Source organism: Barbus barbus, assembly GCF_936440315.1.
Source record: "Barbus barbus genome assembly, chromosome: 38".
NCBI lineage: Eukaryota > Metazoa > Chordata > Actinopteri > Cypriniformes > Cyprinidae > Barbus > Barbus barbus.
This window is the reverse complement of record NC_136716.1, coordinates 1,211,011-1,235,920: the sequence shown is the minus strand read 5'-3', so window position 1 is coordinate 1,235,920 and position 24,910 is coordinate 1,211,011.

Here is a 24,910-nt window from a genome sequence, read left to right as displayed (position 1 = left end):
ACCAAGCATTGCACTGCGGTTGCCATTTGATGGCTACTTGGTGTGTAAACATGATTGTGTACCTTGTGCACCCCTGTTAATACTGTGATTTTTTTTTTTTTTTGTGAATTTTATCTAAGCATTCTGATTTTAATATTCAAAAACACTCCAATGCATAAACACTCATAACCCAAAGGAACTCTCCGTGTCTCTATGCACTGCCTATTTTTGGAAAATGATCCTTTTTTTGACGTCGGACACCAGACGTCTTTGATTTACAAGCAGGAAAGACAAACACGTGTCTGACGAAGTCAAACAATCTATTCTCAGTAGCTCTTTTAATAGATGTTTCTGCTGTGGAGAGTCTGTGGCTGAACCCTCCACCCTTCTAAACAACTACAACTCTAACGGAGTCGGTTTGTAACCCTGTTTTACTCTGGGTAATTGAGTGTATTGGCATGACTGACCCGGATCAGGTGTATGTAGGAAACGCAAGATAGGTTAATAGGAGTCTTTAGGTGGGCACTGATCATTCTTAAGGCACTGCGTCAGACTACACTTAATGCTGAGAATCAGTGTGTCAACAAACAGAGCATGCAGACTTCTCCTTTATAAAAAGAATGATAAACATTATAATGGATCACCTTTTGAGGTTACAGCTGTACGGGAAATGAGAGGGCATCTGCCTTACCTTTCCTGGAAGGGTGTGTGTGTGTGTGTGGTCAGGAGGAGGGAAGATGGTAATGATAAAACTGGGATTATTTTCTGCATTTTTACCAACAGCAAAGTGACAATGTGTCATGTCATGTGTCCAATTCATATAGCGATATAAACTAGAAAGAAACTAGTTAACTAATGCAATTAACACAAAAAAACACCACTGAAATTAGTCGTAATTATTCCATTATTATTATTATATAACAATGAATTTTGTAATTGTGATATTCTTGTATTATTATTATTATAACAATTAATTATTTTGTAATATTTTGTATTATTATTTACATTTATGCATTTAGCTGATGCTTTTCTTTGAAGCATTGCATCAAGATAGAGGCTACATAGATTTTGTGGTTGGTCCAGCTGATCTACTGTCATGCAATTAAAAACTTATCTTAGTAGTGTTTTCAGTGATTTCATCATGCTGCACTGCCAACTTTTTACTGAAAAAGGGTTATACTGTTTGGAAAAAAAAAGAAAGTTTACTAAACTACTGAAATACTAATAAATAACATGCACAACATGCAATCTTGCTATTGGAAAAGCTTCACCTTATTAAAAACAGCTAAAGTGGCATGATGCCACTGAATAATGAACTAGGTACCGGTGTTGCTATTTTTAGTTTATCGCTCCTCAACACTGATGCTGATACAGTCCGTGACAGCAAACACATCCTCCTTTCCTTGTCATCCCCTATTCACCCCCATCTGTAAACACTAATCATGTAATTTATTTCACTCCTAGCCCTACCAGTTGTGCTAATTGTGGTGTAACCCAATACTGGCACCGTTCATGTCCCAAAATTTCCCAGACAGCCAATCAGCGAAGAGCCTCATAATGCGACGTGTGGCACTTAGCCGTGCAGTAAAAGACCTCCATTCAGTAATAATCACATCGTATGCAAGAGGCAAGCCAGGTTTGATGAGAAAACAATCAGGGCCTGCTGAGTTCCTGCTCAGTGGCAAACACTGCAAATCTCCAAAGGACGGTTGAGGTTTGGCGGGGAGCTAGCGTGAGTGCCAGCTACATCATCCGGGCCAAGTTTTGACACATGCCCAACACATCCTGTCCCCCACGCTCCGTGGAGTATTTTACTACATATGTAACATGTTCACACATATAAATAATGCACAGACATGGTCTATAAATGTATATGCTTCATGTGAGGCAAAACAGGTATTGTAAACAAACTGGAGAAAAGGTACATACACATAAATAGTACCTTCAGTGGTACAAGAGCATGTCACTAGGGCAGTATCATTAAAGGGACCACACAGTGTACCTTATTTACACCTAAAAGGTTCATAGCACTGTAGTAGCTTACTTTGCCCCGTCGAATGCATAAGATTACAAAGTGTTCTGCATTTGATTGCCCGTTAAGAAGTGAACACAGGCTCACGGCGTCCAGATATTTTAACGATTAATAAAAGATTAATTAGATTTTGGTATGGAGATAAAGCTTAAGATCATGATTTTTCAGCAGCATTACAGCACACTGTGAGTGTATATTAGCACTGGTTGTTGTTTGTATTTGGTAGCTGATGAATCAGGTGTGATGAGGTGTGATGTCGGCCTTGACTTGAGTGGTTTGTTGTTGACATCTCCAGTAGTTTGTTGTTGTTCCATCTCCTCCATTTTTCTTGGAGCCGGGGCAGTGTTGTCACCTCATGGATAAAATAAGTGCAAAAAAAATTCAATGCAAGCACATGCATTCAGACTGTGTGCATACTATGCTAATGATGAAATTTGCATCACACACACACACTGTGTGCTCACCTAAGCACAGCGTTTCTTAACTCCTGTCTTGGGGACCCACCTTCAGCTCATCAGCTTGCTAGTGTGTTAAATAAGGAGACATCTAAAACATTCTGGGAGGTGGGTCCCGAAGATTGGAGTTGAGAAACACTGCCATAGTATACATGTAAAAGTATACTTTGGTACTGTCGTGAACACTCTTTGAAGAAATAGTTGTTATTTTTGTTTTGTTTGCACACAAAAAGTATACCTGTAGCTTCATAAAATTATGGTTTAACTACTGATGTCACATGGACTATTTTAAGGATGTCCTTACTACCTTTCTGGGCCTTGAGGTCTTATGCATTTGGAACGACATGAGGGTGAGTAATTAATGAAAGAATTTTAATTTTTGGGTGAACTATCCCTTTAAGGATACTGCACCAGTGACAAACTGTTGTAACCTTAAAGTAAGGGCGTCCAAATCCTGCTCCCGGGGGGACTGTCCTGCAGAATTGAACTCCAGTCACAATTAAACACCTGAACGAGCTAATCAAGGTCCTCAGGATTACTAGAATCTTCCAGGTAGGTATGGGATGGGATAATGGTGCGTTCAAGTCATGTCAGATAGATCGTATTTATGAGCTGAACGCACATGAACGCCACCACAGAGTCGTTATTACGAGTGGGAAACTCCAAAAAATTTTTAAGCCCAGAGTTTCCGATTTGGGGCCGTCAGTGAGAAAACATGTTGGATGCAGCCAAAGACTATACATATGCAGCATCTGTAATGACGGTAAATTTGTTGAAATATATATATTTTTTGTCATGTACAATAAAACTATACAAGTTACATATACAAAATATTATATTATTGTATAATAACCATAGAATATATAATTATTCAGTTTACATCACATTCATAAATTGAATAAAATGAGAAAAAACAAACAATGATGCATATTCTTTATTCATTCAATTATTTTTTTTATTTTTTTTTATTTTAGGTATAGGCACTGATAAGGTACTACTAAATGTATTGTACAAACTTAATTTCCTGTAAAGCTGCTTTGCAATGATTTGTATTGTGAAAAGTGCTATACAAATAAAATTGAATGGGTAGAAAAGTTAAATCGCCATCTTGTTCCGACCAAAGTGACTCGAACGCACCTGATGTTGTAATTACGACTCGTCAACACGTAAATATGAACTTCCCAGGAGGACTTGGACTGGACAATTTTTGCACATTACATCCAACAGTGTTTAAACTGTCCCGTTTAAGAAGCCGGATTCTTATGTGAATGACTTCCAACAATAACGAAAACAAAAACATTCATAGACCTCCCCTGTTTTTCTCAGCTGTCTGCATGGGTTAATTACAGGGAATCTCTTCACATAGAGTACAGCCGCTGTCTGGAGAATCGGCAGGTGTGTCTGGAGAATCTCGCAGTTTGCAAGCTCGTGTGTTTACGTATATGTGTGTGTCCGATGTGGAAGTGCGTGTGTGTCCGGGTGGATGTGCGCGTGCGTGTTTGTTTCCAGAGCTGAGGAAGAGTGTATAGGTGGTGGCGGTGCGAGGTTGAGGGTGGTCAGAGTCTCCCCTACCTCACTGGCCCAGGAGCCGAGGGCCTCTTTGACTCAGTAGTGGCCTTGTGCTACTGGAGTCTGATAGTCTGGCACTTTTTTTCCACCCCAAATGGACAGGGAGGGCTGGAGGGATGGAGTGAGTGATTTCTAAATCCATAACTCCACCATGTGGCTTATGGCCATGCGTGGAGGAAGGGTGTAGACATAGAGCGAAAGGGCGAAAAGAGAGCAAAAGAGACATATGTAACCCAGCGAGAGAGGAAGAAGGAGCAAGCTGAAATGAAAGAGCCATTCTTGTTCATTTTGTTCACATTTTCGCTCTGGTTTGAGCTAAACAGGCAGATTTCTTCTCTCTTTGCCCCTACCTTGGCTGGTGTTCCAACCCGACACCTAATCCGCTGCTATATTGCCATAACATTTTCATAAGTGCCCATCGCTGTAGAATAACAGTTCCAGATGAATTGAAGAAATGCTTCTTTATGAGGGAAATGACACAAGCTATTAGCCTTCACCGCAGCCAGTTCTTGATATATTTTTACTAGGTAAGAAGAAAATAATAATTAATGCGAGTCTACTGCTGCGTGCACTAGCAATCTAGGGAACGTATCCTTGCGGTAAACTGGCTTGATTGCATGATGAATGAGGAAGGAATAGGTAAGCCATCAAAGTAATTAGCTCCTAGTGAGCGGTGCATAAGCCATTCATGTTAGTGGAGCATAATATCTCATATCAAAAGGTTCAATAATGTCAAAACTGAGACATTAGACCTGCACAAACCCCTCGTCGACCTTCTGGCCAGTAGGTGGTTTTTACCTGCGGGCTTAACAAGACCATTCCAGTTGATTTATGTCTAAATACTCTCATTCTGGCACGGCGGAATCTGATACTGAGTAGAAATAGACAAAGCGCTTATCTTTACTGCCCAAAGAAACAAGAGAGGGTGTGTCTGAGGACTCAGGCTGGTTTATTAAAGTTGTGGCAAAGAAATCTCTGGCCGGCGGTAAAACTAATGACAAAATTGAAACAGTCTGTGCTCTGAATAGCACATTTGACAATTTATCCTCTCAATATACAAATCTATACACTAATTTGTCCTAAGGGACTCTGAGCGCTGTTATGGGGCTGAGTTCCTGTGGCAATAGCATTGCTAATGAATTTACCACAGCCGAGGCAGGGCTGGGCTACTGATAGAAAAGAGCCAAGGTAAGGCAAAGCTAAGTGCTTAGAAAAAAAGACTGAACGTGGAGCTTGTGGCACGGAGTTATTGATGAGCAACAGATTCGGAGGCCTAATACAGGCAAAGTGCAAGTCCAAAAAACAGTCTACTAATAAGAGTTAGTTGACATGTTATTTAAAGTCAATGTCTAAAGGGGACCATCAAAATTATGTGTAACCAAATAGAAAAAAACTCAATAACACACCCAAAACCAGCCTAATTATACAGGGCTTATTTAAAGAAATGAAAATCCTGTCATCATTTACAAACCTTGTGTTGTTGCAAACCTGCATGACTTTCTTCTGTGGAACCAAAAAGAATATATTTGGTGCATCTTCAGGCTGTGGAAACATTGCCCGACATGCAACAAGGGAATCGCCAGAGCGAGAGAGAGATTGACAGGACCAACACGATTAGGCTCACAGTGTGCTGTCTTAATGTGGTGACTTATTGACAAATTTTTGCTATACCTTGAGTTTTTAGATGTATGTACAGCAAAAATAACATTTTGTGTTTGTGTGTGACTCTGGCCTTGCACTAAGGGTCATACAGATAAAAGTGCAACCAAACATTGAGATTAACATATACATATATATATATATATATATATATATGTGTGTATATGGTCAAAAATCAACTCCCGTGGCAAAATCTTTGCGAAATATTATATTCCTTCTTGCAAGTTTCGCAACAAATCTTACGATGTTGGTAGTTGTATGAATAGTATCAACACATTTTGGAAATAAAATGTCTGGTGAGTGGAGCTAAAATATGAATGTCCTACCCTAAATCCAAATGATAGTTAAACAAAAGCAAGCTTCAGAATAAACACTTGTTTATTGTGACTCGTGTTTCACGGTGCTTGTACTGAAACACTTTGCATCGTAAGTGCAGTGCTGTACCAGGTGTGCTACCAAGCAATTTTACTACATCAGAAAAGCCGCACATATGGAGGTGGCTATGTGATGTAGACATCAAAATGTGTTAGTTTAAAAATCATGCATATGGTAAACATGTTTGAGGTCATGAAATAGAATTATGCAATCATTTGTGTGAAAGGACAAAAAGTTGGTGTTTTACTGCCACTAGCGCTCATTTCACCTGGAAACTACAGTGAATTGTATATATAGGTACGCTTTTGGAGTTTTGCAAAAATGTAGGCTACATTTTCCCAATGTTTGTCTAATGTTGATATTATGTTGCTCTCATTTTGCAAATAATATACAAGTGCCATCTAATGCATGATCCTGATAAAAATTCTGATGTTCATGCTCTATTTAGGCTATAATGTTTATTTAAAGCATTATATTTAAATCTGCATTGCAACTTAATTTGACTCGTAAAATAAATTGGTGATTTCTGCCAAAGCATTTTAGACTTCAATTAACTCCATTTGGCTCTAAAGTCACCTCACCTAAAGCACTTAGATGTGATAAAGGGAGTTATTGTTTATTGGAATCATTTAAATGTTGTACTTCGTGCTTGATTGACAAGTTCGTTGATAACATCTGTATTTACTTATTCACATAATGACTTAAATATCTGGTCTACATCTAACTTAAACAATGACATTATGTAAAGTGCAGGCCTGTATGACATTTTGACCTCACTAACACCAGAAGCCTGTAACCTGTGTAAACACTTTTCCTATTTTAACAACCTCAACATTCCTACTGAATAAAGCAAAGTTTCACATTATTTGTGAGGCCAATAAATGCACTGAAGGCCATTGCGAGAGCCTAATACACTTTACAGCAATAATTAGAGGCAGGTAGACAATTACGGGGAAATAAAGGGTTCAGAATGACCCATGGATGTGAGGTGCTGACCTCATTCCTATAAAACTGACTTATCCAGCAGGTAAACAAGCAAGTTTAGTGCAGAAGAGTGGAAGGCTGTGGAAGTGTGGCTTTTAACGGGGATTAGCACTCTGTAAGTCCAGAGACGCTGCTTATACTGACAGCTTTATGGTCATGTGATCAAAGGTGCCATGCCAGAACCAAACAACAAGCTCAGTGAGAAGAAAAAAAATAAAAAATACGGTGGCACATTATCTGTACTTGTACCCTAGAAACATATTGAAATGTTATACATGCTCAATGGTTGAAAACACACAAAAGATGTCTTGAGCAGGAAATCAGCATATTAGAATGATTTCTGAAGAATCACTGCAGACTGCAGCAATGATGCTGAAAATCCAGAATTGCATCACAGGAATAAAATTGTTTTTTAGAATATATTCACAGTGAAAGCTGTTCTTCTAAATTGTAATAATATTTTACAGTTTTTATCATATTATTGATAAAATAAATGCAGCCTCAAAGAGCATAACACACACAGAAAAAAAAAACAGTACAGTAGTTCATATAGGGCATGTTGTTACAAAAGGTAATTTATTTATTTATTGATATTAACTGGCCTTAACTACTATGCACTTACATTTAAATTAATCATTTGATACAATGCAATTATTGTGTACATACAAAAGGTGTCATGATACAGAGTAATTACCCAGTTAAGCACTTAGTAGTAGCTGTTGTACTTACATGAAACAAAATGTACTTATGTAACTAAGTTATGGAATAGCCTGTACTTACAGTTTGTAATTATGTAATATGATGTAATAGACAGCTACTGTTACACATATATGACAGACCGAGTCTGTTACACAGATACTTGTACACTTAAGTACAATCTTGACACACTTTATTTTAAGTAGCTTATGTCTGTGTACTTACATTTATAATTGCGTTGTATAAAGTCTTCAACACATATGTAACAATCTTTTGGTTACATAAGTATCTGTGTAACAGACTCGGTCTGCTACATATGTGTAACAGTAGCTGTCTATTACATCTACATAATTACAAACTGTAATAACAGGCTGTCCCATAACTTAGTTACATGGTAAGTACATTTTGTTTCATGTAAGTACAACAGCTACTACTAAGTACTTAATTAGGTAATTACTCTATTATGGACACCTTAAAAATAAAGTGTTACCGAAAAAATAAAATAAATAAATATGCATGTAATTACATCTATAATTACACTGTTGACATCCCTTACACCTTAACCCACCCTTAAACCTACCCATACCACCAAACCTGTCCCTAACCGTAGCCATATCCCACCTCAATAGCAGCAAAAGTGTTTTGCAATACAATATGAACACAATAAGTACACTGTAGCCTTTGTTAGTTAAGGCCACCTGATATAAAATGGGACCTATTTATTTATTTGGAAAGTTTAAGCTTTAAATTATTATTTTCAATTACATACATTTAATTTTATTATTATACTGCCACTATTGGAGCTTACATGGGTTTCTGCAGAATGACACAGGAGTTTCGCTGCATTGAGGAGGACAGTGACAGTTTCCCCATGGCAGGCCGGACTGAGTCAGACCGCAGAGCAGCAGCGCATTGGACGCTTTCTGCTCCGCTCTATTAGCTCAGTGTGCTGTGTCAACCAGCCGTTACAGCAGACAGCATAAACACACGGTCACCTGGAAACTCTGGGTGTAACCAGGGTGCGGGACCTAGGGTTAGGCGTCAAAACCTCTGCCGAGAGTGACAATGCAAAGTTTACGGAGTCCACAACACTGCGCTGTACGGCCAAGGTGGAAAAACACCGCTGACATCACTTGCAATGACGCGTCAGAGCCAACACTTTACCGGTGACAACCTCTTGTTTACGGACCTCAGCTACGTGCTGCCGAGAGCACAAAGACGGCCTTTTCCCCCTGTGCTCCACCTCGGCCCCGGAGAGAGCAATTTGGGGGTTACATGCGTCTGGGATGGAAATGTTAGGTGGAAGCGAGGCGCCACCTCCGAAGCTGACGTCAAATGTTTATACTTGGGATGTTAACAAGAGATTTCTGCAGTTCTTTTACAGCAGGGTACACAACGAGACACAAACATTTCAGCTTTTACCTGCTCCAATTGAGGATTTTATGGGGAGTGGTTCCCAACTTGCATGTTCTTCATGGAAAGCAGCTGGTTTTCACATGAGGTCAGGAGAGTTCATGAGAAAGCAGGAACACATGTTGCATGGCACCTCACACACGGCCACATATCCCTGCCAGTAACCAGCGCTGCTCCCATATTTATCCAATCACACATACGCAAGCTGGAAGAAGCCAGTGATTTTGTCTTTTGTTATTAGCGAGCAGTAACAGCATTTAGACACTGCACTGTGGAAAGGATTCCCTGCATGCAATGGGAACAGAGTGACATTGTCTTAAAAAAAGCATGTCCAAAAAGCTTCCATAACCTTACTTTTCCATTGCACTGATTTCTATTAAAGGTAACTAGGTTAAATCTCTCGATGATCATATTTGCCTAGCGTGTTGTTCTTCATGCTTTCTACAACAAGATGTGATGACACACAGAGTGCTCTTCATGAATGGTAAAAATTACACAATTTCAATGACCATGAGAATAACAGTTAAAGTTGTACACCATTTAGAATTGAATAGAGAATGCCTTCTAAATTCAAATTAAATTCTCAAATTTGAAATGAGCTTGCAAACAGTGTGCAGAATTGGAATTCCCATTTGAATGTAAAGTAGAATAAATAAAATCCATTAAATTCCAAATATATTCATGGAACTCCAGTTATTTTGGAACTACAAAAGCACATAAAAATGTGTATTGACACAACGGTGTTGCAGAAATCTTCAAAGTTTGGTTTATAGGCAACAAATAGACAGACAGACAGACCAGAAAAAAAAACAACAACATAGGAGCATTGTTTTTTTGTTGTTTTTTTTTATAATAACTTATAGACAGACCTATTCTGAGCTATGGGGATGTTAATCAGTGGTATATGCTTTTATTGAAGACATTTGTTTGCATTTTTAATCATGTTTAACAGCTGAATTCTTGTTGAAAAACTACATTACCCATAATTCCAGCAATCAGAGTCAAGGCAAATAAAGGCCTCCTGTAGCGAATCGATGCATTTTTGGAAGAAAAATATTAATATTTCAACTCTATAAACAGTACTCTGTAGACTATTAAAAAATAACTGGCATTCAATGCCATTATAAAGCTTGGAAGAGCCAGGACGTTTTTAAATATGACTCCGATTTGTAGCGAATTTCATGTGATGAACTCTGCTAATAAAAGAGGTCTTCCCCTTTAAATTTTCCTTATTGGAATATGACGTCATTTTTAGAGAGGAAATAAATGTCCGGTGTTGTTAGCGTTTCACATGTTCAGGTCGACGTCCTCTAAGTCTTTCTCTGTTCTTCTGCTGAAGCCGAATTGTGAGTGTTTGAATCTCCCTCTGAATCTGTGGAAGTTTTCGGAGTGCTTGTTTCTCCTGTTGATGCCATATTGGGAGTGATTCGAGTCTGCCGCTGAAGTCGGGTTCAGAATGCTTATTTCTCCCGTTGATGATGTGTTTGGGGAGAAGTTATGCCGTTAACATGATTTAAAACGGAGATTGAAGATAAGTCAAGCATGTTAGGGAAAGTGGGTGGGTTTTTGTTTCTTTATTTGGAAGTGGATACAGTTTTGAACTACCAATGCTCAACGGACATTTCGTAACGTGTTTGGTGATTTACACTATGAACGATGTCAGGTCGGCCGACATTTATCACCATATTTGTGGAATGTAAGGTATGGACATTACATGAGTGAAAATCACCCTGCTAAATACGTTTTGAATGGACTGGGAGCTATGAAGTTACATATTACTTGCTTTTCCGTGAAGTGGTATTTTTGTGTTTGGTTTTTTTGTCATTTTTGATATGTTTGGATTTATTGTATTGTTGAATTCAGAGAAGATATTGTGAATGTGTAATGTATTTCCTGAAACTGTGAATATATGTTATTTTCACCTGCTTGTTTGGTTGCTGAAGGGTCATTTGAATTAATAACATAACACGTGATTATAGATAGGATATGATAGGGATCTTATAAATGGATATAACATGTATTAGATTCCTTTGGGACGTTTTGGTTTTCTTTCTATTTACTACTAAATTGTCTGGATAGTTACCAGGCTGGCACCTCCAATTAAAATCGTCACATAAAAAGTGGCACCCCAGATGGGACATAAATGAACAATATCCTATTGATGTGTTTTTGTTGAAATCCAATTGTTAGGAAGAAAAAATGGCCACTTCAGCAAACATTTCTGAATTGGGGAATTCATTGTTGTTAGATGAGGAGGATGTATCTGGGTATATTTTCTCCAAAGTTAAAGCAGCTGAATCTAATAATGTAGTTGAGCAGTCTTACTCTGGGCAGGTTGGTGGTACTCAATGTTCTATTTTGGATATGGACTTGTGTGAAGATTCTTTAATGTTCCCCTCTTTACCACCTCATCATACTTCTCCTGTAGGAGGTTCTCACAAGCCAGATATTGATTCTTTTTTTCAAACAGTGGAAACTATTCGTCTTTCTCAAAATAATTTTTCTACAGTTGTAAATCAGAAAATGGAAACCCTTCTGGACATGCAAATGAAATGTAAAGATGAATTGAAAGAGTCTATCTCTCAACTTTTTGAGGATATGTCTACTCTTGTGAATGAAAAACAAATGGAGTTAGTTCAGGTTGTGAGAAGTCATATTGAACATTTGCAGAATCAAGTAACTTCCACCATAAACTGGCGAGTAAAGCAGCTACATTCTGAAGTGTTGAAAGATATTAATGCTGTTATCACTCCAATGGGGCAGACTGTACATCATTTGGAAACTGAAATATCTGCTCTCACAAAACAAGTGGATAAAAGCATCTTAGAAGTTCAGTCCAAGAAAATTCAATCACTTCCAGCTACTTTGGTTGGTGATGCTTTGGTTCAAACTACTCTTCCTCCTCCGATGGATTTTATTCAGACAGGGGCTACTCTTAATCCTCACAGACTACAGTCCACTTTGCAGAATGTTGCTGAAAGAGATCTTGTGTCACCTAATGATCCTTTTTTATATGAAGATACAAAAACAAGATCTCTTGGGAAAAGTCCAATTAAATTAGAGTTTCCTTCCTTCGGTAGGATGGAAGATACAGTTGATCCCTTGCTGTATTTGGAAAAGTGTAATGATTATCTCGCTTTACAACCCCTTACTCAGGAAGAGCTTTTTGTTACTCTCAGGAACGTTTTGCATGGGACTGCTCGAGATTGGTGGGATGTGGCACGATTGGAAATAACCACCTGGGATGAATTTGAGCAGAAGTTTCGAACTGCTTTCTTGTCTGAGGATTACGAAGATGAGTTGGCCGAACGTATTCGAACTCGAGTACAAGGTGAAGGAGAGAGTATTCGTGATTTTGCTTATATGTATCGATCGCTTTGTAAACGTTGGAAACCTAACATTGAGGAAGACGAGATTATAAAGATGGTTTTGAAGAACATAAATCCTCGACTGGCTAGTCAACTAAGAAGTAGCAGTGTGGGTACAGTGGATGGACTGGTTCGGTTGGGTCAACAACTTGAAAAAGATAGAGTAAACCAAAGGAACTATGAACAAAGGAGAGACTCAGAGAAAAAATTTCAATCTAAAATTCAGCCTACCTCTGTAGGTTATCAGATTCCTTCACAACCAAGTGCTTCCAATTCTGCTGTCCCTGTGCTTTGCTGGCGTTGTAAAGGTGCTCATTCTCCTGCTAATTGTCCTTTAATTGTCTCTTCTAATAAAGGTAGATCAAATAATAAAGCACCTCAGTCCTTCTCTGGTCATAATTACCAGAAAAGACTAGAACATCCTACTGTGAGTACTCTTACTCATTTTTGTTCCTCTAAAAGGGAAAAACCTAAGAAAAAATTAAATCCAGGATTTTCTAGTTTAAATATGACCATTCCCCAACAGCTGATTGTTCCGATATCCGTCGGTAAATGGAAAGGTGGTGCTTTCATTGACACTGGGTCTTCATATACCTTGTTAAATGATAATCTGTGGGAAAAACTAAGAGTTCCTACAGATAAATTGAACCCCTGGATTGAAGGACCGTTATACTTAGCTGACGGTGGTGCTAGACAACCCTTAGGATGGACGGAGGTAGAAATTATACTTCACAACCGACCTTGTACTTTACCTGTTGTTGTTTTATCTTCACAGACTCTTGCTTTTTCTGCTGTTATTGGACTTGATTTCCTATTTTTCAGTGGAATACAGCTGGATGTTATGAATCAGATGTATTGGTTCCAGGATGAGAAGGAAAAACATGTTTTCCAGAAAGAACCTCAAGGATGGATTATGGAGTCACAGGTTGCTTTATTTTCTGCTATAGCTCCTGGTCCAATAGAGTCTTTGGATCTAGAGGAATCGGTGAAATCCTTTTACCCCATTATCCATGATGTTAATTTAACAGAGGGTGAAAAACAGCAGCTGTTTGCACAAATAGATGAAAATGCTGACGTTTGTACAACAAAATTGGGATGCTCTAATGTACTTACTCATAAGATATTTTTGACACAAGAAATGCCTATTAAGCAAAAGTCTTATCGTGTTTCCCTTTCTAAACGGAATATCATGAAAGAACACATTAGTGAGATGTTGGAGAATAAAATTATTGAACCCTCATCTTCAGCCTGGGCCGCTCCTGTGGTTATGATACCTAAACCAACAGGAGGACTTAGATTTTGTGTTGATTATCGGAAATTAAATTCTGTCTCCCAAACAGATGCTTATCCTTTACCGACTATTCAAGAAATCCTGGAATCATTGGCTGGAGCAGCAGTTTTTTCGACTTTGGACTTAAATAGTGGATATTGGCAGGTCCTTATGGATAAAGAAAGTAAAGATAAAACTGCCTTTGTGTGCCCACTAGGACTATTTCAGTTCAATGTTATGCCGTTTGGACTTAAGAATGCTCCTGCAACCTTCCAAAGGTTGATGGAACGAGTTCTGGGAGAACTTCGTGGTACAATCTGTTTTGTGTACTTGGATGACATCATTATTTATTCTCCAACCATTGAACGGCATTTTCAAGATGTGCAAGCTGTTCTGGACAAGCTTCGAGGGGCCAATCTTACTGTTAACATGAAAAAGAGTCGTTTTTTCTGTACCTCTTTAAAATTTCTTGGACATGTAGTTTCACCAGCAGGAGTGGAGGCTGATCCGGAGAAAATAAAGGCAGTACAGGAGTTTCCTACACCCAAATCTCTGAAAGAACTTCAAAGATTTCTTGGAATGACAGGGTGGTATCATCGTTTTGTGCCCAACTTCTCACTGCTTACAGAGCCCCTAAATGCCCTAAAACGGAAAGGTAGTAAGTTTGTGTGGAGTGAAAAGTGCCAAGAATCTTTTGAAGTCCTGAAGAAACATCTTGTATCCCCACCCATCTTGGGACATCCAAAGTTAAATCTTCCTTTCACTGTATATACGGATGCTAGTGATGTTGGGTTGGGGGCAGTACTTGTACAACAGGTGGGATTTGGAAAAGAAGAAGTTCTGGCTTTTGCCAGTCGTAGTTTAAATAAAGCTGAGAGGAACTACTCCACGACTGAAAAAGAGTGTTTGGCCGTTGTTTGGGCCATTGAGAAATGGAGGTACTATTTGGAAGGGAGACACTTTACAGTGGTCACTGATCACTCCTCTCTTGTCTGGGTTTTTAGAACTCAAAAGCCTAGTACACGCTTGATTCGATGGGCACTGAGACTTCAAGAATTCAGTTTTGATGTTGAATACAGGAAGGGGAAGTATAATACTGTTCCAGATGCTCTATCCCGAGCTCCTGTAGAAAACTCTGGATTTTCCTTACCAATCTGTGCTACTATGCTGTCAAACAAGGAGGACATATCCCAGGTCTGGCAAATCTCTGATGAGGAGATATGGAAAGCACAACAATGTGATCCAGAAATCCAATCACTTTATAGGACCATCATGGATACTGGACAACCTATTGTTGTAAATGCTACCACTACATTTACTATCCTGGAAGATAAGGTTTATAGAGTGCAGAAATTACCTTACAAAACTATTTATCAAATTTACATTCCTACTTCTCTTCGTCCTAAACTTCTTCAAAACGTCCATGAAGATCCATTAGCTGGACATTTAGGACGTTTTAAAACGTACAAAAGGCTGCAGTCTCTTGTATATTGGCCCAAAATGAATCCTGATGTTGTGGACTGTGTTCGTTGTTGTCAGCAGTGTCAGCTGTATAAGCCTGAAGGACGAAACGTGGCAGGGAAGTTACAACAAACTGAGGTACATCGACCATGGGAAATGTTAGGAGTTGATATCATGGGCCCCTTTCCACGGAGTTCTAATCGTAATATGTATCTTTTAGTGTTCGTTGATTATTACACACGTTGGGTGGAGTTATTTCCCCTTCGACAGGCCACAGCTGAGGCAATTGTCCGGGTTATGACAAGGGATATCTTTACTAGATGGGGAGTACCTGACTATATACTGTCCGATCAAGGTTCTCAGTTTGTTTCAGCTCTCTTCAAAGAAACGTGTAAAAGGTGGAATGTTTCTCCAAAACGAACAACTGCTTATCATCCGCAGACCAACCTGACGGAGAGGATAAATCGTACCTTAAAAGTAATGATTTCCATGTACATTGGTAATAATCATAAACATTGGGATAAAGACTTACCTGAGTTCCGATTTGCCTTGAATTCGGCTGTTCATGAGTCGCTGGGTGTAACACCAGCTGAGTTGAATTTGAATAGACCTTTGCGAGGTCCTCTGGATGTTTTGTTACAGCCGAGGGAATGTATTCCCGACTCTTCAGTCTATGCTCAAGCAGAGAAATTGAGTAGAATGCAGGAGTTTGTTAGTAAAAATCTATGTAAAGCTAAAAGACGTCAGAAAAGAAACTATGACAAGGACAGAAGAGAAAGCAAATACGAGGAGCAAGACCGGGTTTGGTTAAAAACCCACCCGTATTCCAAGGCAGAAAAATCATTTTCTGCTAAACTTGCACCTAAATGGAATGGTCCGTATAGGATTGTAGAGAAAAAGGGGCCTCTTAATTATGCAATTGTATTGGAGGATACTGGCGAAGATGGTCGTATTGTGCATGTATCGAAGTTAAAACCTTGCTATCCTTTAGCTGCAGAAATGCAGGAACTAAATGATGTTGACCTGAAAGTGAAAAGAGAGAGTCAAAAGATTTCAAATTCTTTTGATGAAGAGGAATACAAGAGATCTAATGATGTTGGAATGCAAACAGAACTTGACAAAATTGAACGTCAAAGATTGTTGAACATTTTTGCTGAAGAAAGTGCGGAGGAGGAGTTCTTTGGATTCAGTGATGCTGAAATGCAAACAGAACTTGACAAAATTGAACGTCAAAGATTGTTGAACATTTTTGTTGAAGAAAGTGAGGAGGAGGAGTTCCTTGGGTTTTAATCGTATATGTAAACTTTTTTTCAGGGGAGGGGGAGTGTAGCGAATTTCATGTGATGAACTCTGCTAATAAAAGAGGTCTTCCCCTTTAAATTTTCCTTATTGGAATATGACGTCATTTTTAGAGAGGAAATAAATGTCCGGTGTTGTTAGCGTTTCACATGTTCAGGTCGACGTCCTCTAAGTCTTTCTCTGTTCTTCTGCTGAAGCCGAATTGTGAGTGTTTGAATCTCCCTCTGAATCTGTGGAAGTTTTCGGAGTGCTTGTTTCTCCTGTTGATGCCATATTGGGAGTGATTCGAGTCTGCCGCTGAAGTCGGGTTCAGAATGCTTATTTCTCCCGTTGATGATGTGTTTGGGGAGAAGTTATGCCGTTAACATGATTTAAAACGGAGATTGAAGATAAGTCAAGCATGTTAGGGAAAGTGGGTGGGTTTTTGTTTCTTTATTTGGAAGTGGATACAGTTTTGAACTACCAATGCTCAACGGACATTTCGTAACGTGTTTGGTGATTTACACTATGAACGATGTCAGGTCGGCCGACATTTATCACCATATTTGTGGAATGTAAGGTATGGACATTACATGAGTGAAAATCACCCTGCTAAATACGTTTTGAATGGACTGGGAGCTATGAAGTTACATATTACTTGCTTTTCCGTGAAGTGGTATTTTTGTGTTTGGTTTTTTTGTCATTTTTGATATGTTTGGATTTATTGTATTGTTGAATTCAGAGAAGATATTGTGAATGTGTAATGTATTTCCTGAAACTGTGAATATATGTTATTTTCACCTGCTTGTTTGGTTGCTGAAGGGTCATTTGAATTAATAACATAACACGTGATTATAGATAGGATATGATAGGGATCTTATAAATGGATATAACATGTATTAGATTCCTTTGGGACGTTTTGGTTTTCTTTCTATTTACTACTAAATTGTCTGGATAGTTACCAGGCTGGCACCTCCAATTAAAATCGTCACAGATTGGATTCCTCTGATAAAAGTAAGTCATATACACCTAGGATGGCTTGAGGGTGAGAAAATCATGGTGTAATTTTCATTTTTGGGTGAACTATCCCTTTAAGTCCACTTCCTGTCGGTCTGATTTAAATTCTAGATCAGATTATGAGTGTGGCCAATTCGATTCATATTCCAACTCAAATTCAAAGGGAGTCTAAATTTTGCCCTGAATGCAGCAGGAAAGTGCAGGTTTCACAGCTGCACACGGTACTAAGTTCCTATCAAAAGTAATTTCATTAAGCTGTGTCTTTTTACACATGCATGCAAAATGCCATTGTTGCTTTTCTGCTCTTCTCCAATTACTTCGACATGGCACAGGCCTGCTTGAGCTAAAAATCACAATTCTGATCTGGGGTGACACTGAATCAAGGTTCATTTAAATTGGACCGTTTACAGAAAGCAATTCAAGACTGTTGTTCCTCTCCAGCGTCACGCTCGACCAGCGGAATCAATGCCAGACAGGAGCGGTTACATTCATGAACCGCAAGATAACCTAATAATCCTCAGACTTTCTTGTGTAAAATGTGTAATATTTATAAGGAAAGGTTGAAGATCCACACCTGATTGTGTGTGTTTTTTGGACATATTTTGTTTCTTTTGTTATGCTTTAAAACTGGCCACCGGTATATCATTAATACATTAATCTGCATGATTTGATTAACATAGAAAATTCTTAAAATGTCCGGCAGTATAGCTTCCCTTTGGTCGGTCATAAATGAATGTGTTTGGACAAAACCCCGTTTGGGTTTTTCTATTTGGGTTCACCATACAAAAGCATCAAACGGAAGCCAAACGAGAAGATGACATTATAAACTACTGCTTTACAGAGATGACCTCCAGGATTAGGAAGACAATGATGAGTCCAAGTGAATTTGATTCTTTCTGTGATCTGATTCTGTGTTGGCACAGGATGAAAAGTGTAATAAGCTGTTTAGAGAGATTATTACAATCTTCTTGCGGCCGGAGAAGTTAAGACCACCACAGAATAGACTAAATATAGGGTTAGCTAATGTTTTCTTGCCTGCCTGATCAGCTTTAGACGTATGAAGTTGCTGTTTTAACTGACACATGCAATTGTTGGCCTTTGAAAACCAATTTGACAGATCAAATGCTGAAAATATATATTGGACTTGATGGTGCTAGTTATAGTTTGACTATATTCACTTTCTGGATGCATATTAGGTATGTTTAAATGCACATATTTTCATTAATCGTAATGAATTCAATCCAATTTCAGATTATGAAAGGTGTTTCTATGAAACCCTAAACACTGAAATCGATTTCACATGCATTATTCTGAAGAAACCGTCAGTGCATGTGCTCAGTCGTCGTGTCCCAAAAGATATGAGATATTTTTTAAATACATTTCAAAATATTCAAAAAGTAACCAAAATATATTTGCTTAAAAATGTTTCAGTAAATGCACTTCCAGCTAATTATATGACAAAACCAACACATCCATAGCCAAGAACATAAAAATGTTTGGGGGGGGGGGGTATAAATATATATATTTTTTAAGCATTTGAATATATATATTTGCCCTCTAAATATTTCAGTATGAGAAAGCACAGTCATGTCACATTTATCTGTTTATCTTATATGTTTACACATTTTATAAATGCTTGACAATGTTCCACAAAAAAGCATATAAAAAGTACATAAATTAAATTTCTATAATATATTTATACTAACATATAAATATATATATATATATATTAAACCACTTCAAATGTTGACTACTGTGTATAGATGCATGTATAGATGTGAATATATATATAGATGCATGCCTTTAGAAAAGTTTAAGAAAGGGGAACCCCGAGGGGAATCCTTGACATCAAGCAGTCTGAAAAAAGTCTACAAGAGCGACAGCATTTTATGATTATTTCTGATTCATCATCATTTCCCACTTGTTCACTGGAGTAGAAATCCCTCACGTGTACCAGAGTAAGTGGCAAGACTATTTATACACGAAGAAAATCCATTACTGGAAATAAGAGAGAAAATTAGACATTACTGGAACATGCATTGAAGAATGTCTTGTTTCCCAAGATTAGCTCAAATACTTAAATTCTTTTAAGGGATTGCAGCTCTGCTGAAGGTCAGACAGCCAGTTTTTCCATTTGATTCATCAAGGCCTTCTTGCTTTTGATTACAGGTTTTTTTTTTTTAGCTCTGGATATTTTACAGGTCTGCATCATGTAATCCTATAACCAACACACACACACACAAAAACCTTGGTTTACTACACACCAATGTCTACCATATTCAGTCTATTAGTTACCAAACAGTATATGATTTAGTACAGTTGGCAAAGCAGTCACTGAGTTCAGATCCCTTATGTACCAGTTTATGCAAATCAGGTGTTTGAGGTATAACAATCTTTCCCAGCCAGTTCAACATCAAGATCGCAAACTAATTCAGAATGAAATTAAATACAATTATAGCATCAATTCATAAAAAAGTGATTCTTAGAAGGCTAAAATCTTGAAGTGTCATTGTTTTGTTAACATTATTGTACAAATGTAGTAGAAAAGGAGGAAGAAAACAAATGAGTGAACCTTGTGAAAAAGAAGTGCACTTAATTGCATGCACACTTGTAGTGTACTTAAATTAGCTAAAGTACTCTTTAAAAAATATAATATATTATTAATAATGAAATAAAAGGCCATTTAAGTACTTAAGAGGGTATGCTTCTTAAATTTAAGTTCACTTTTGTAATATGTACTTTAAAGTACATGTTTTAATAATTATGTTTTAATCATTTGTCATGCTTAAAAGTAGTATACACTCTTAAAAATAAAGGTGCTTAAAAGTTTCTTCACAGTGATGCCATAGAAGAACCATTTTTGGTTCCACAAAGAACCATTCAGTCAAAGGTTCTTTAAAGAACCATCTATTTATTACCTTTTTATAATCTGAAGAACATTCTTTCAGCACAAAGAAGCTTTTGTGAAACAGAAAGGTTCTTCAGATGTTAACGGCTCTTTATGGAACCATTTAGACAAAAAAAAAAAAAAAAGATAATTCTATGGCATCGTGAAGCACCTTTATTTTTAAGAGTGTACTTGATGTGTTGATTAACATACTAAAGCACATGCAAAGGTCCTGATTATCGTTTTAACTGTAGTGTGTTATAGAAACGTGTCTCTGCATCAGTGTCTCAGCAATGGATGCTCTGCAGTGAATGGGTGCCGTCAGAATGAGAGTCCAAACAGATGATAAAGACATCACAATAATCCACACCACTCCAGTCCATCAGTTAACATTTGTATTGTTGGGTGAATGGTTCCTTTAATAAGTAGTCTTTTTAGAAGTATGCTATGTCTCCTGTACACATTTCAGGAAAGCCTTTATACGCAAGCCTTCGTGAGGTCAAAGGTGAATAAACGTGCTGCCTCTGCTGCCCATGTGGTCGTGCTCAGGGGTCAAGCTAAAAGGGAGGCAAGCATCAGCCGTATTTTATTTTCATCAAAATGGTTCTGATAACCTGACAAAGTTAACAGAGTAAATCGACACCAAGATAAGCACATTTCAAAACCTGTTTGCCTCACCGCTAAAGAAATGTGAGAGGCGCTCGCATGATTGAATTAGCGAAACTTAAACCACTACTGCATAACACTGAACTCCCCTCCCTGGATGATCCCGTATCCTCCGGAGAGGTAAATACTGAAAACTCATTTCCAGTGTCTTTGTTTAGCTCGAACCATTGCCTGGTTGGCATTTTTAGGCTGTGGGGGGGTCGGCTAACTCAAACCATCTGACCCACTGAACAATTTACATAAAGTCAAAGCAAAAGTTGTCTTCTATCATAACCGAGGCACTGTAAAGCGCACACATGTGGGTCAGGTTTCCATCCTCACCAGAGGTGGTCCGCAGCGGCCTGCTTCATACTGTATATAATCTGCCCGGCTTAACCTGGGTTATGGACTACTTACCACACAAAACAATGGTCAGGGCAAAACCGCAGCTGCAGAGAAGCCGTATGGAAGAGTGAAATCCAACCCTGAGAAAACTTTACTGCGATTATAGGCAGATTTAAGATGGGGATTACAACAAGAGACGATCCAGCAACTCGATAACAGTAGGGCGGTCACGTGTGTGCGTGAGGGCACCGTGCTCCTGTGTTTGAAGAGAAAATATATGCAACACATGTCCTCTGCTAGCGTGAAAGGGTGTTGAAAAGAAACGGTTCCAGAAGCGAAGGCCTGCGTGCCGCAGAGGTCCCGCTGACAGATCGGCCGAAGCTTTTTCCAAACTTTCACAGCCACTCAGACCAAACAGTGGATTCCCCTGCAGTTCAGAAGAAATAGTGCCCCTGGAATCAGGAGCAGTGAAGGTGGAGAAAAAAACTTATGTGTGGCCATAGGGATGTTTAGCACTTTAGCCCAATTCAGCCCGTAATCATTTCTCATGGAGACTTGAGCGATTTTCAGTATTTACAGGGGTTAGTCTGTGATTTTATTGCCACCTGAATCCAGAATGCCGGTGTTTTTCTCCCGACACTTTTGATACCAATGCAATGCTAAAATATTAATTTAAATTAAATTATAAAATAAAATTACTTTTATTATTAATAAACTGCCACCTAAACGTTTGGGGTCAGTAAGATTTATGTTTTTGAAAGAAGTCCCTTCTGCTCGCCAAGCCTCTTTTTTTTTATCAGAAATGCAGTAAAAACACCAATATTGTGAAATATTTCAATTTAAAACAGCTGTTTTCTATGTGAATGTTCAAATGTAATTGATTGCTGTGATCAAATCTAAATTTTCAGCATCATTTCTCCAGTCTTCAGTGTCACAAGATCCATCAGAAATAATTTTAATATACTGATTTACTGCTCAACAAACATTTCTGATTATTATTAATGTTGAAAACAGTTGTGCGCTGCTCAATATTTTTTGTGGAAACCATGATACGTTTTTTTCTTTACAGGCAGAGTTGTTTTATTATCATCAATATTTTTAATTAGATTTAATTTTTATATTTTCAGTTTTCACTTTAATTTTAGTTAAAGTTTCCTACTGTGTTTGTAACTTTTTATGTATATACAATTTTTTATAATATATATATTTATTTTTATAAATAAATGATTTGCACAGATTTCTACCATAGTAATAAATTTTTACCATAAATAAAAAAACCTTCCACCCTTCAAATGATTTATATAGGCCCCTGTATGCTATCAAATCAACCTGTAGTTATTAGTTAACTAAAACCATGAAAATACATTTTTGTTATGTATACAAATTGTTGATCCCAGCTATTAATTTTCAGCCCAGATTTCATTGTCATTGCAGCCCCGTATAAGATACATGAAGGCAGATACTCAATCAGGCTTATAAAAATTATGCTTTACAACATAAGTGTTCGAGATATAAGCAGTTCAGCATATCTGTCAGGGTTGTGGCTTGGACTGTGAGGCTGATGATCCTTCTCCCTTCATCAGTCTTTCCTCATTCAGACAGGTGGTGTATTTCCCCATGTGTGACACGGAGACGCTCAGCATATCCTCCCTACAAATCTAGCAGCTCTGTGTAAACGTGCGCTCCCCACTTTCAGAGCGATTACCGACCCGACCTTGTCCCCTCCTGCCCTCACTGTGTTCCAGAGATGCTGACGCAAAACAACAGCGTTACACACGGCCTGGCTGTGCCATACAGAGTCATCAGGACCTCTTACAGCTCCAGCTGGCTCTCTCATTAGTCTACACATAAAACCCGAGCCGCTGGGCACCATATGGTCTCTTGTGTGTTTCCTGCACAGGCGCTCCATCACACTCAACAAGCAGTGCGATACTTTAGTCTTCGGATGTTTACAGTAACATCAACATTTTATGAAGATTGTAAGTTACAAAACATTCAATAAAGGCCCGTTTGGACATGTACAGTGACAGTACAGTCAATCAGTCACTTCAATTGTCCATTATAATGTTGTTTATATACACACTATAGTGTTCAAATGCTTGGGCTCAGTAAGATTCTTTCACACTTTTATTCATCAAGGATGCATTAAACTGATCAAAAGTGACAGTAAAGTCATTTATAATGTTACAAGAGATTTCTATTTCAAATAAATGCAGTTCTTTTGAACTTTCTATTCATCTGTGAATCCTGAAAAATAAAATGTATCACAGTTTCCACAAAAATATCATGCAGCACAGCTGTGTTCAACATTGATAATAATCAGAAATGTTTGTTGAGCAGTAAATCAGTATATTATTATGATTTCTGAAGATCATGTGACACTGAAGAGTAATGATGCTGAAAATACAGCTGCAGATCACAGAAATACATTACATTTTAACATAGATACACACAGAAAACAGTTTGTTGAAATGGCAGTATTATTTCAAAATATTACTGTTTTTACTGTATTTTTAATCAACTAAATGCAACCTTGGTGAGCATTTAAACATTAAAAAGCCTTACTGACCCCAAACTTTTGAACAGTACAAAACTTGATAATGAAAAATGGAAATGTATTGTGCAATGCAGAAATATTATAATATATAATACTACTAAAACTTTTACCTCACAAATCATCTTTGCAAATAACACCAGGATGACCTATTATATTTATGCAAAATATGCACCAGTACACACCAAACAGAATACTGTATTATTCCACAATGTAATTCATTACGCATGCCTTTCCATTTCCAGTCTGTTGAATTCTGGATGTTAATGGCAGCTGTAATTTAGTATCTTAACCATTTTTTGATTGGCCTGCCAAATTTTTTTAATTTTGTACTCATAAAAATATTTCAAAAAATGCAAAATTCTAATTCAAAACTGAGGGTGTATATGAAATGACAAATTAACAAAATTCTAATTCACATGCTTTTAAAGTATGCAAATGTATTCATACGAATACTGAAGCATAAAGCTTACTTCTTGCACATTGATGAAATGCAGTCTGCAGGTGCGCAGGTAGCATGAATACATCCGTCATGTTGGCTTCATTCTTTGACATGGATGTTCTTTGATTTATGGTGTACTAACAACAACCACAAAAACTATTCATTCATTGCTTTTTCTCCATGAAGTTTAATGAATACTGCATAATCACAAATACACATTTGACTTGTATACTAGCCAGGCTTTCACAGGCTTCATAGTGGGAAAGTAGGCCTGTTCAGACACAGGTGGAGACAATTCAACATGAAACAGAACCTACAAAATAAAAGACAGTACAACAACAAGACACACCTGACAACATTTCAAAATAAAAGTCCTGCAAAACTATCATTCAAAACTGGGGTCACACATTAACCGCTGTGGTGTTACAGTGAACACATTAACTTTTAAACTAACGGAAATACCATGTTTTTGGACATGTTC